This window comes from Petaurus breviceps, unplaced genomic scaffold (assembly GCF_028583685.1).
Source record: "Petaurus breviceps papuanus isolate PSGF00001 unplaced genomic scaffold, PetGlider_PUasm1.0 173, whole genome shotgun sequence".
NCBI classification, from domain to species: domain Eukaryota; kingdom Metazoa; phylum Chordata; class Mammalia; order Diprotodontia; family Petauridae; genus Petaurus; species Petaurus breviceps.
Genome location: NW_027185759.1, coordinates 13,724,699 through 13,737,573, shown reverse-complemented (window position 1 = coordinate 13,737,573; position 12,875 = coordinate 13,724,699). Strand labels below are relative to the sequence as shown.

Genomic DNA, 12,875 nt, shown 5'->3' with positions numbered 1-12,875 from the left:
TTTCCTTTCTTCCTTCCCTTCCCTTCTTTTTCCTTCCTTCCTTCCTTGCTTCCTTCCTTCCTTCCTTCCTTCCTCCCTCCCTCTCTCCCTTCTTCCTTCCTTCTTTCATTCCTTCCTTCCCTTCTTTTTTCCTTCCTTCCTTCCCTTCCCTTCTTTTTCCTTTCTTCCTTCCTTCCTTCCCTTCCCTTCTTTTTCCTTCCTTCCTTCCTTCCTTCCTTCCTCCCTTCCTTCCTTCCTTCCTTCCTTCCTTCCTTCCTCTCTCTACGTCAAAGCACAATGGAGTGGAAAAAAGAGACAGAGGGTGGGGCTGGGGCTGGGGGTGGGTGGGAAGAGGCACAATCATTCCTTGGTGCTTAGAGAAATGGAGCTATAAAGAACACAGCTATATGAGCAGTTTAATCTAGTGAAAAATGGAATGTCTCCATAGGGCATCAGCTGGAACTTGTCGCTTTCCCTAGAACATTTCCCACTCACGGAACTTTGCAAAGACATGCTTCCATTATTGATGGTGCTTACAATATTAGCTCTATTATCCCAGAAACAAATTCAACCTTTTTTTTCTTGGAGGAGAGAAAAAAATGTGGCTGTAGCTGTAGCTCAATAGGTGCGAGGAAATCCCCAGAGAGGATTCTCGGGCAAATTCCCTTTCTCAGAATTGGGGGGGGGGGAGTTCTGATTTGGCCTCTGTGGGGGCACTTTAGAATCATTTACTCTGCCATGTTGTGAGTGAAGAAACTGTGAGTGGATGAGCAATTGAACAGCAGAGTGGGGCAGAGTGGAAGCTAGACCTGCAATAACCACTGCATTTACAGTCAGCTCCTTGTCTAATGGAAGAAACTGTGTAGATCATAGTCTTTCTTTTTTAAAGTTGGAGAAACTGAGTGCAAAAAAGTTAAGTGACTTCTCCAAGTTTACATAATTAATCCAGTTAAATTTAATATGCATTTAATAGATGTTATTATGTTCTAGGCACTGTACCAGATGCTAGGGATACAAAAAAAAAAGAAAAAATGAAATAATTTCTGCACCAGAGAGCTCCCATTCTACTGGAGGCAAATAGTATATCCACCAATAAGTAGATACAGAACATATACAACAAATACCCCCCAATTTTGGTGAGGATTGCAACAAGATCTTGGGGGAGTTGGGAGCTGGGACTTAAGTCTTGAGAGCAGTTGGGGATCCTAAGAGGCAGAGATGAAGAACAAGATCATTTCTAGCCTAGTCTGTGCAAAAGCTTGACCTTGGAAGATGAGGTTTTATGTGAGAGGCTGAGCAACAAAGTCGGCTTGGAAAAACCAAAGACCTCATGAAGGGTAGTGATGATCCTGGGTAATTATGCTGAAGGTCAATTGCTAAAGGTTAAATATTCAGGCTAAAACAAAGAGTTTGTATTGTATCCTTGGGGTGGTAGGTGCACTGAAGCATTTTGAATAGGGGATTGAGATGGTTAGATCCATGATTTTGGAATATCAATTTAATAGCTGGATGGAAGATGGAATGGAGAAGAAAGGGAAGCACTGTGTATTGTCATGTTAGAAGATGAATTTAGGAGCAATAGAAAAAGAACTATGTTCAGAGGACCTCTTCTTTCCTAATCTGCATAAGGAGTTATCACACATTGTGAATACCAGGCATCAATTTGAAATGAAAAGGCAGTTACATAATAATCATAATAATTATAGAAATTACTAACATTTGTGTTGTTGATCATACTCCATTTCTGAAGACCAATGACATCATGAGTGATGTCTTAATCTTTGCATGAACTGGACATAAGTGAGGCAGCCTCACTCTATCTTCCAGAGTCAAGGAAGTCCAATAGCAAGACAAAAGTCAAGATGACTGGTGATGGCCCTGACATGAATTGCATGACCTCAGTGTTTTCGATGTCTGAGCAAGCTCTAAGTACTCCATCGCCCCTCCTTCAGTTACCTGCATGGAACACATCGTTCCCATCCATCCATTCCAATGGGAGGAAACATTTGCATGTGTATGTGTGTGCATTTGTATTCTTATATGTATGTGTGTATATATGCATGTATTACATACATATTGCATATGTTATAATGTAGTTAATGTTCACACAGTTCTTTACATATATTATCTCATTTGATCCTCTATCAACTCAATGAGGTGAGCGTTCTTATTATCCCTATTTTATGGATGAAGAAATTGCAGTTTAAATTAGTCAAGTCAAGGAGCATTTATTGAGAGTATACTATATGCCAGAGAGTGTTCACCTCTGGGGGTGAAAAGAAACATAAATGAAACAAACTATCAGAAAGTCATTCAAATCAAATGTAATATTGACTGCCACTATGTTTTGATCATTCTAATAATGTCAGAATTCCAGTAATGTCCTTGCATTCCTACCTTCAGATTAGATTGAGCTGAGCCACATCGTAAGTCCCCACCCTAGAACCTTTCCTTGTAAATAGAGCCAGCTTGAAGCAGACAGTAGCCCCTGATGTCCATACTTCTTCCATTGGGATTCATTACATGAACCACAAAGCAGTCAGAATGAAGGGGTTTTCATTGCTCAAATTGCTGAGGGTGTTTAGCATTTCATAACCAGACCTTGCTATCTCATAATACTTCCTTCTCCCCCTCCTAAAAGTATAAGAATATTTTCATTGGTATTTTGGTTGGAAAATCTTTTGTGTTCTGCACTCATGGGACATCCTCAAGTGTGGCAGGTTTGCTCCCCTGTTATCTCAATTAAAGTCGCTTTATTCCCTCTTATGACTTCAATTTATTTCAGGACTTGACAAAACCAACCAACCAAAAAAAAAAATGAACAATCCCACTTCTCAAGGAGCACTCAGCCTAATGTGTATGACAACATGCAAAAACTATGTACCAACAAGAGAGAGATGGAGTCAACTGCAGATTATTTTAGAGGGAAGGCACCAGCACTAAAAGATTGGGAAAAGCTTATTGAAGATTATTGAATTTTGGCTGGGACCTGAAGGAAATAAGGTAAGTCAGGAGATCGTCTTGAGCAAGTATCATTATTGATTAGAGAAATGCAAATTAAAACAACCTTGAGATATTATTTTACACCTACCAGATTGGCTAAAATGATAGAAGGGGAAAGTAAGAAATATTGGAAGGGATGTGGAAAAATTGGGACACTAATTCATTGTTAGTGGAATTATAAAATGATCCAACTATTTTGGAGAGAAATCTGGAATTATGTTCAAAGCACTATTAAACTGCCTTTGACTTAGAAATATCACTCCTTGTGTATTCCCAAAGAGGGTTAGGTGAAAAAGAAAAGAAACTATATGTTCTAAAAGGTTTATAACAGCTCTCTGTGGTGGCAAAGAACTGGAAAACGCAAGCAATTCCCATGAATTAGGGAATGGTTGAACAAGTCATGGTATGCGATTGTAATAGAATACTATTATGCTATAAGAAATGGTGAGCTCAATGACTTTAGAAAAACATAGAAAGAATTGAATGGGGCGGAGGGGGGGTTAGGTGGCATAGTGAGTAAAGCACCGGCCCTGGAGTCAGCAGGACCTGAGTTTGGTTCTGGCCTCAGATACTTAACACCACCACCCCCCAAAACAAAAACAAAAACAAAAACTAGCCATGTAACTTTGGCCAAGTTACTTAACCCCAATTGGCCTCCAAAAGGCAAAAATAAAAAAAATGAATGAAATAACGAAGGGTGAAATCAACAGAACCAGGTGAACATTGTACACAATAATGGCAATATTACTTTAAAAACAACTTTGAGAGAATAAGTCATTTCATGTATTATAAATACCCAAATTAACTATAAAGAACTTATGAAGAAAGACACTATCTACATCGAGAGAAAGAAGTGATAAATAGATGTATAGAATAATTTTACTCACCAAACACACACACACACACACACACACACACACACAATCTGTTTCTATCTAATGATAGCCATCTATAGGGCAGGATGGGGATGAAAGGAAAAAAAAAGAAATAAAATAAATTTCCACAGTAACTTTGTTGTATATTTGATAGGAATAGAAAGTTGTACATACTAGATTTGTAGTTTCATGTACAATCATTTTTTAAAATTTTGCTATGTTATGCAAATGCTTGTTTTATTCCACAAATTAAAAATAAAATAAAATAAATAACCAGGTGTGGGATTTTATATCAGATTTGGAAGGTGATAGGGAACCACTGGAGTGTACAATGAGACCTCTGTCTTGGGAAGATCAATTGCACCCCTCTCCATTTCCAAACTTCCCTATTAACGTTGAGAGTTCTGCCATTCTGCCTGTCACCCACATTGACAACCTAAGTATCATCCTTAGCTTCTCACTCTCTCATCTTTCATATGTAATCTGTAGCCAAGTATTGTCAATTTTATCTTTGGAGCATCTCCCCAACATGTCCCTTTCTCACAGGACCACCAACCCAATGCAGATTCCCATTACCGCACACCTGAACTATTGCCAGAACCTGCTAGATGGTTTCCCTGCTGCAAGTTTCTCCCCACTCAGCACCATTCTCCGTTCAGCGGCCAAAGTGATCTTCCTGGAGTACAGATGAGACTATTTCATCTCCCTATTAAATAAGCCCCAGTCACTCTTTATCTCCTCTAGGATTAAATATACAATCTGTTTGCCATTCAAAGTCATTCCTGGAGCAGAACTAAACATTGTTGAACAAAACATTCCATCTCCAGACTCCTGCACCAAGTCCTAGTTTCCCCAGCTTCGTTCAAGTCATAGCTAGAATTTCATCATCTAAGACATGCTTTGGCTCCATATCTTTAACATAGTAAGTGAAATATCATGAAAGATTTGACAAGTAGAAACTGAAGGAATAATAAGCATTTACAACTAATTAGTCCGATAGACAGTTTTTTTTGCTTAAAAGAGTCTCTATGCCAACATTAAAGGAAAGATAGGAAATACATGTGTACACAAACAGAAATGTGGAGAATTCAAAAGAAGAAAATATTGCCATTCATCAATTTGCAAACATTGCTGTCTGTGGGAAATGTGTTTTGATACAAAGTGAAAAATAACCTATAATTTTTGTAGATTCTGGCTAAGTCTTCCTATGTCAAAAAATAAAAAAGCCATTATGATAAAAGACTCTTTTGGCTTTATAGGGCATCAGAGGTGAATGAAAATGGGCAACAGCAGTAACCACTTGCCTATAAACCAATGGCTCCAAATTGTAAAAGCTCTGGCCAATGACTCAAAGAAACAGCTGCAAAACAGGTTCTCATTTTATTAGCAACAGAGATTAAGCTGATTTAGGGAACTAGTCTCAGTATGACAGCTTAAATTTGTTTAACCTTTAGCCAGTTAGCAAAATGTACCTGCTCTGCTCAGGTGAATGCATTGCATGTGCTGCCAATAATCAGAAATAACTAGCTCCAGCTTTTCTGGGCTGTTCTCCCCAAACTTTTTATGTGGTAATGTGCCCTTTCATTCTCTGAAGTTTTCATTCACAAAGTAATGAGTTTGTTTTAGTATGGGGCTTATCTTAGTTTTAGATTGAAGGACCCATCAAATAATGTTCCAGAATTAAGTATTTGAGGAAGAGACCTGAGAAACATCATTTTTCTGATTTTCAGAGCATCCCCTTTAGAGGAAGCACACAAAATCTTTCAAGTCTAAGATGTATTGCTTCAATTCCATTTCTCTTGGGCTATAGCTCATTACACCACAGAGTAAAGGATAAAAATTTCAGTAGAAGGATGCAAATAATCTTAAGTGGAAATCTATTTCCAGCTTTTTAAAATAAAGCCAAGAATTGGTGCTGTCTTTAAATAATATTTTAATTTCCCTAATTACATGTAAAATATATTTTTTTTCATTTTTTGTTTTGAGTTCTAAATTCTGTCTCTCCCTTTCCTTTGGATTACATGCAATCTAAAATTTACGTGCAATCATGTAAAACATGTTGCTATATTAGTCATTTTATGAAAGAAAACTTGAACTGGAAGGAAGGAAAGAAAGAAGAGGAAGGAAAGAAGGAAGAAAGGGAGAGGGAGAGAGAAAGAGAGAGGGAATCATATGCTTTGATTAGAATTCAGATGCCATCAATTCCTTCTGCAGAGGTTGATAGCATTTTTCATCATGAGTCCTTTTGGATTATCTTGGATCATTGTATTGCTGAGAAAAGCTAAGTCATTCACAGTTCTTCATCATACAATATTGCTGTTACTTGTTACTGTGTATGCCATTCTCCTGGTACTTCTCTCTGTATCAGTTCATGTAAGTCTTTTCAGGTTTTTCTGAAAGCATCCAGCTCATCATTTCTTATAGCACAATTAATACTATTATAGTACAAATAGAATACTATTGCAATTATATGACAGAGATTGTTAAGTCATTAACCTATCGATAAACATCCTTTCAATTTCCAATTCTTATCCACCACAAAAAAGTGATTCCATAAGAATTTTCATACAAATAGGTCCTTTTGCCTTTTTTAAAAAATATCTTTGGGATGCAGACTTACTAGTAGTATTGCTGGATCAAAGGGTGTGTACAGCTTGCTAGCCCTTTATGCACAGTTCCAAAATACTCTCTAAAATGACTGTATCAGTTCACAGCTCCACCAACAGTGCAATAATGTCTCAGTTTTCTAATATCACCTTAAACATTTATGATTTTCCTTTTCTGTCATATTAGGCAATCTTATCTATATAAGGTGGTATCTATGAGTTGCTTTAATTTGCATTTCTCTTATCAATAGTGATTTGGAACTTTTTTATATGCCTATAGATTACTTTGATTTCTTTATCTGAAATCTTGCCTGTTCATATCCTTTGACCATTTGTCAGTTGGGGAATGACTTAAGAATTGGTGATTATCCTAATGCCCAACTTATCTGAGGACATTCAGTCTAAACTTCAACAATGGGAAATATAAACAAAACATAAGAATATCAAGAAATATGACCACAACAGTCAGAAGAGATCTCACTCAACCTACATTTTACCTATAGGGGAAGCATTTGGAGGATTCATTCTTTTTTTTTTTTTTTTTGGCATTAGGAAGGTTGGGCAATTGGGGTTGTGTCTTGCCCAAGGTCACATGGTTAGTAAGTGCTCAGTCTCTGAGTCTGGATTTAAACTCAGGTCCTCCTGACTCCAGGGCTGGTGCTCTATTTACTGTACCACCTACCTTCCCCCCGGGAGATGAATTCTTAGATTATATATTTGATCCAGGATTTAGAGCAGTGCCTAAAACATAATAGGGAATTAACAAATGTTTATTGATTGATCAGCAAGTGTTTGTTAAGTGGCTACCATACTAGGTGCTGAAGATATAAATATAAATGAAATACATTGCTTGTTTTTAAGAAGTTAATATTATTCTGGGGATTTGGAAGGGATACAGCATTTTTGAAGGTAAGTAAACTCAACACAATTTGAGGAAAGATTACAAATAATAAGGGATATCAGAAAAAAATTTCCCAGAGGATCTAGCATTTCAGTTGAGTCTTGAAGGAAGGTAGGAATTCTAAGAGTTGGAATGTTTCCTTAGGTATGCAAAAATGATGAAAAAAAAGTGAGACATTCATATTGTGAGAATAGAAAGACATAGCCGCTGGAGTACCCTGGTATTCTGAAGAATTAAAAAGAACCAAGGCATGGCTCCAAGAATTTGAGTTGATCTTCTGTGCAAGATTTGTTAGTTGGAAAAACAAAAAAACATAGACAAAAATTACACACGATGAGATAGTTTGGTGGGCTGCTATCTCTAATGAAAGAGAAGCCATTAAAGTATCTTGAAGAGTGTGGATGTAAGGGCAAAAGAGATGTTGCAGACAGATTTGCAAGTCTATTTTTTTTTTAATTAAGGAAAACTGTTTTCCCCTAAATCTGGTTGGATTAAGCCTCTGGCATAGTAAGTAAAAGTTACGCAATACCTAACATTCGTAAAGGAAGCTGAAATAGCTTCTAACACTTCATATTTCTCTAGCAACTTTCTTCTGTGATACTCAATGTTCAGTAGATCATCTTTTGGTAATTCTCATCAAATCTCTGGTTGTAAGAAACAATTATCCTCTAGGGTTGTGTAATGGAAATGTAAATTTTTAAGATCTTCCCTGCCCCTAGGCTAAAGTGTACCTGGAACCTGGGGTGGGAAGCTTGTTTTTCAGTAGATACTTTTTGATTGGGCAGTGAGTCAATAAGGTTATTACATTCTCTAAAGCCAGGAGAAGGCTATATAAGCCCTGATGTGTAGCTTTGTTTTGGGGGCTCACTTTGAGAAGCGTTCTGTGATTTGATCTGGATTCTGGGAAGCCGTTGTTGAGACACCCCCCTTGGCTTTGAAAAACCCAGATGTTGAAACCCAGATGTTGATTTGGTATGGTTGGACAGTTTGGAAATCTGTCTACTTGATCTGTTTCTCTCTCTGTCTTGATGGTTCTGGCTGTATACTTTGAGGTTCAGGGTGCTGACCTTTTTCCCCTGAACTAGGTAAATGATACATATTTGACTGATTAAAGTAAGCTTGTTAACCTATTTTGAGTTGCTTTCCTTTATCAAAGCAGATCCAAGAACCTGTGTTGGCAGCGACCCTGGGGATGCTTGGGGTGCTTGCTACTACAGGTTGACAGAAAAGGAAAGAGTCCTGATAAGCCCCTCCTTAAAGTCACAAGGGCAAGACTGGAATGAGGTTTCCTGAGTCCCAATGTATTCACTTTAAGCAATGAAACTCCACAGCCTTTTAAAACAGGAATCTGCTATGGAAGTACTCTTTCTCACCATGTTCATCTATAAAAAATCTATTGAGCACCCTAGAAGTCCATTATAGTATAAAACAAATGAACAAATCCATGGGAAGAGTTTTATCTGCCCTTGTCAGTTCATAAGAAGCATGAAGGGAAGCATTGCTTAGAAAATTGAAGTAATTTAATGACTTCAGAAAGCTTTAGAAATTATTCTCAAGAAGAACCAGATTGTGCCCCTTCCCCATTAAGAATTAAATAGGGCCTCCTTGGATTTCTTCATAGTATGGTCCCCATTTTGTTAGAATTCCAGAGAGGAATCAGTAGTGGCAGCTGGTTCACACTTAAAAATCGAATTATCCTGAGCTTTATGCTTCTATTGCCCTCATCCCTGTGATTCCCCACAGACCCATCACAGACAAAAACAATTGATTTAGGAAGTTTATAAATAGAGAACTTGGGATATTTGGGTGAGTTTCCTTTTTTCAAGAGTAGCTGGTCTATGCTGGATGTTTATATAGTTCACCAGTAGGAATGTTAAACAAGGGGCTCAGAAAATAAAGTGTAAGATTGGCTGAATCAGACATGATGTATTCTGTAGTTTTCCCATTTCTTTCCGCACTGGATGGCTGAAATGTAAACAGCAGTATCTTTTAAGGAGGGTACATAGTAAGTGCACAAATCTCCAAGTCATTTCCAAATGGCCTTTAAGTCCTACTACTCCCACCTGCCTCATTGGCCAGCAACCATTTACCTTCCAAGTAATTAGGATTCTATCAAAGAGGAAGCAGTCATGAGATGCTATTGGTGCTTCTTTTCAGCACTGGACAAGGCCAAAGCAATTAGGATTTATCAGCCCTCCAGAAGCAGGGCTATTCAGGCTATAATAATATTGAGTTCTGTGTTTCTCAGCAAAAAAGATACAACCAGTTGAACTTATAGATGTGGTAAAATCACAGACAAGAGACTGGAAAAACCATCAAAATATCATATCAGCTACCTCTTGCCTGCATATAGGATTCCAGGTTTGCCATTTTGGGAAACTTAATTTAAAAAAAAAACAACAACAGGAAGAAAATTTCAAGACCTCTCTTGACTGCCCTGATCTATTCACTCCACCTGCTAAATTCTACCCCTCTGTGGAGCAGATGAAGTCCCAGTTTCATCCATGAAACTATTCCTGACTCCTTAGACTCTCACTAATCCTTTCTTTGAAATTTTAAAAGTCAGTGCTTAATTATATACCATCTAGTATTTTCCTCTAATTGTTTCAGCCAATTAGTCACTTAAAACATATTTATTAGATGCTTACTATGTGTCAGTCAGTGTACAAAGTGCCAGGGATACAAAAAACAGCAAAAAAACATGGTTGGTACGGTCAAAGGACTTTTTAATGTCAGCGATGATAGGAAGACAATGAAGTACATAAAAATCATATAGAATATAAATGGGAGGTAAACTCAGGCTGAAGGTGGGGCAGGGGAAGACCTCTCACAGAAGGTGAGATTTGAGGCATCTTAATGAAAGTTAGGAAAGTCAGAAGTTAAAGCAAGTCATGGGGTCATCTAATATAAGGGCCTGGAGGGAGAGTGTTGTGATTGAGGAAGAGCAGACAGAATGCATGAAGAGGAGTCATATGTAAGAAGACTGAAAAGGCAGGAGGAGCCCATATTTGAAGGGCTTTAAATGTCAGATTGTTTTACATTTGATCCTAGAAGCCATATCAAACTTAAGCGTGCACACACATGTGTGCATGCACATGTGCATGTGCGTGTGTGTGTGCTTGTGTGTGTATTGAGGAAGGAATGGGGCTGACATGATTGGACCCACACTTTACAAAATTAATTTGGCAGCCAAACAGAGAATAGTTTGGAGTGGCAAAGGCCTGGAGGCAGGGAGGTCATCCAGAAATCTACTGCATACTCCAGGCATGATGATTAATGACATGAACCACAGTGTCAGTTACATGGAGAGAATGGGATAGATATAGGAGGGGGTGAGAAGGCAAAAAAGATATTGAAGTGCCCACAAGAAATTATACAGCAAAGCCCCCTAAACCTGCTAGAAGGGGACCCCTACCAGGGTCCCTGGAAACCACCTAATAGGCCATAATAGTGAGGGAATGTTTCGCCTGTGTTGCTAGAAACATACCCCAGGTACAAATCTGTTCTTGTTAGCCCAGAAACAAGCCTGTTTTGTTAGGTACCCAAGACTTTACTAGAAATGGTACCCCCCTTGGAACCACATTTTGTTGATCAGCAAGACCTAGCTCTATAAAAGTATACCTTCCAGAAGATTCAATGCTGTCTTCCCTATTGGGAAGGCAGTCACCAGCTGGTTAATAAACACTCCTACCAAATTATAATTGGCTTTTCTGTCCTGTTTCTTGGTTGTCAACTACGATAGGACATGACAAGAACCTGGATATATGGAATGAGTGGGAGTAAGGAGTGACACAGATGACACTGATATTGTGAACTTGAGTGATGGGGAAATGGTGGAACTCTCCAACAGTGATAGGGAAGCTTATAGGGGAGAACTTAGGGTGGGAAGGAGATCATGAGTTCTGTTTTGGATGTGTTAAGTTTGGGATGCCTCTGGCTTGTTGATATAGGACTAGAGCTCAGGAGAAAGTTTAGCAATAGAGGTGTAAATCTTAGAATCACTGACTTACCCCTCCTCCTAACAATTATATAGGACTTTAAGATTTACAAAGCACTTTACAAATATTATTTGATTTTATTTGATTCTCACAGCAATTCTGGGAGGACGGTGCTATTATCATCCCCATTTTGCAGATGAGAAAACTGAGGACAAGAGATTAAGTGACTTAGTGAGGATTGCACAGTTAGTTAAATGTCTGAGGTAGTATCTGAACCCAGTTTCTGACTCCTAGTCTAGGGTGCTACCACTGAATGATCTATCTGCCTTAGGTGAACCCATAGGATTTGATGAGATCATCAAGAGGCAGTGTATGGAGAGAAGAGGACCCAGCACTGACCCTTGGAGGATATTTATATTTAGGGATATCATCTAGATGGGGATCCAGGAAAAGAGAATGAGAAATAATTGATAGGTAGGAAAAGAAGAATATGAGATCCTCTTTCATAAAAACCTAGAGAGAAGAGGGCATCCAGGAGAAGAGTGTGATCAACAGTGTCAAAGGCTTCAGATAGGTCAAGAGGATGAGGATTGAGGAAAGATCATTAGATTTAACAGTCAAATCATTACTAAGTTTGGAGACTTAGTTCATAGGTTTGGAGCTGGAAGTGATGGTCAAGGCAATTTAACTCAACCCCCTCATTTCATAGATGAGGAAACTGAGTTTCAGAGGGACGAAGTGGCTCACTCAAAGACACAGAGAGCAAGTGGCAGAGCTGGGGTTCAAACAGACATCCTTTGGCTAAGGCTAATGCTCTTTCCCTGGGTTCTTGCTTCCTGGTTAAGCTAGTATTCATATCTTCAGTTAACAAGTATCATGAAGTGCCTTGTTCCACCTTCAAGTACATGATTGCTCTCTCTCTCTCAGGAGAAACATTCTATGCTCATCATCCACGTGACCCTTAGGTTAGGCCAAGGTGTGTAAAACTTTCTTTTTTCAAGATTCATAATGATGAATGACACTAAATAAGTTCAGACTCAGGCAACAGACACTAGTTCAGTCAATGATCATCCCCCACAAGAAAAGCAAAAAAGTCAGTGTTAGAGAAGTGATCACTACATGAAAAAAATAATAGATGCCACAATGTTGGGGGTGGTCATAGAGGTGCCTCTAACTCTATAACAGAAGTTAGAAATGGAAAGGGGCAACAGTGTACTGACAGATAATTAACAAATATTTGCTTGTTTCTTCTTCATTCTCAAAAAAAGACCAATGGCAACAGGAAGGTGATGTCTTGACTTGTAAGTGAATTGCATTTAAGTGAGTCAGGGATGTGCACAGTTACCAGACTCACTCTCTCCTTTCATATCCCTGCCTCACTTAAATCCTATTCACTTGCAAGTCAAGACATTACCTTCCTGACACCATTGGTCCTCTTTGAGAATGAAGGAGAAACAACAATCTGTGAGTAGTAGTAGCCGCCTCACTGGGAACCCAACTGCCCAGTTGAGAAATACTGCTCCCTCCCTTCCTTCCTTCCTTCCTTCCTTCCTTCCTTCCTTCCTTCCTTCCT

At 38.6% G+C, this 12,875-nt stretch overlaps 1 long non-coding RNA gene across 1 annotated transcript in view; it reads left to right on the top strand.

Annotated features, from left to right (window-relative positions):
- Positions 1 to 12,875, top strand: part of LOC138157847 (uncharacterized) — a 107,113-nt gene that overhangs the window by 72,722 nt on the left and 21,516 nt on the right. Inside the window, exon 3 of the long non-coding RNA XR_011167478.1 lies at positions 2,765 to 2,982. This is a non-coding gene — a long non-coding RNA (uncharacterized lncRNA). The remainder of the gene's footprint in view (positions 1 to 2,764; positions 2,983 to 12,875) is intronic.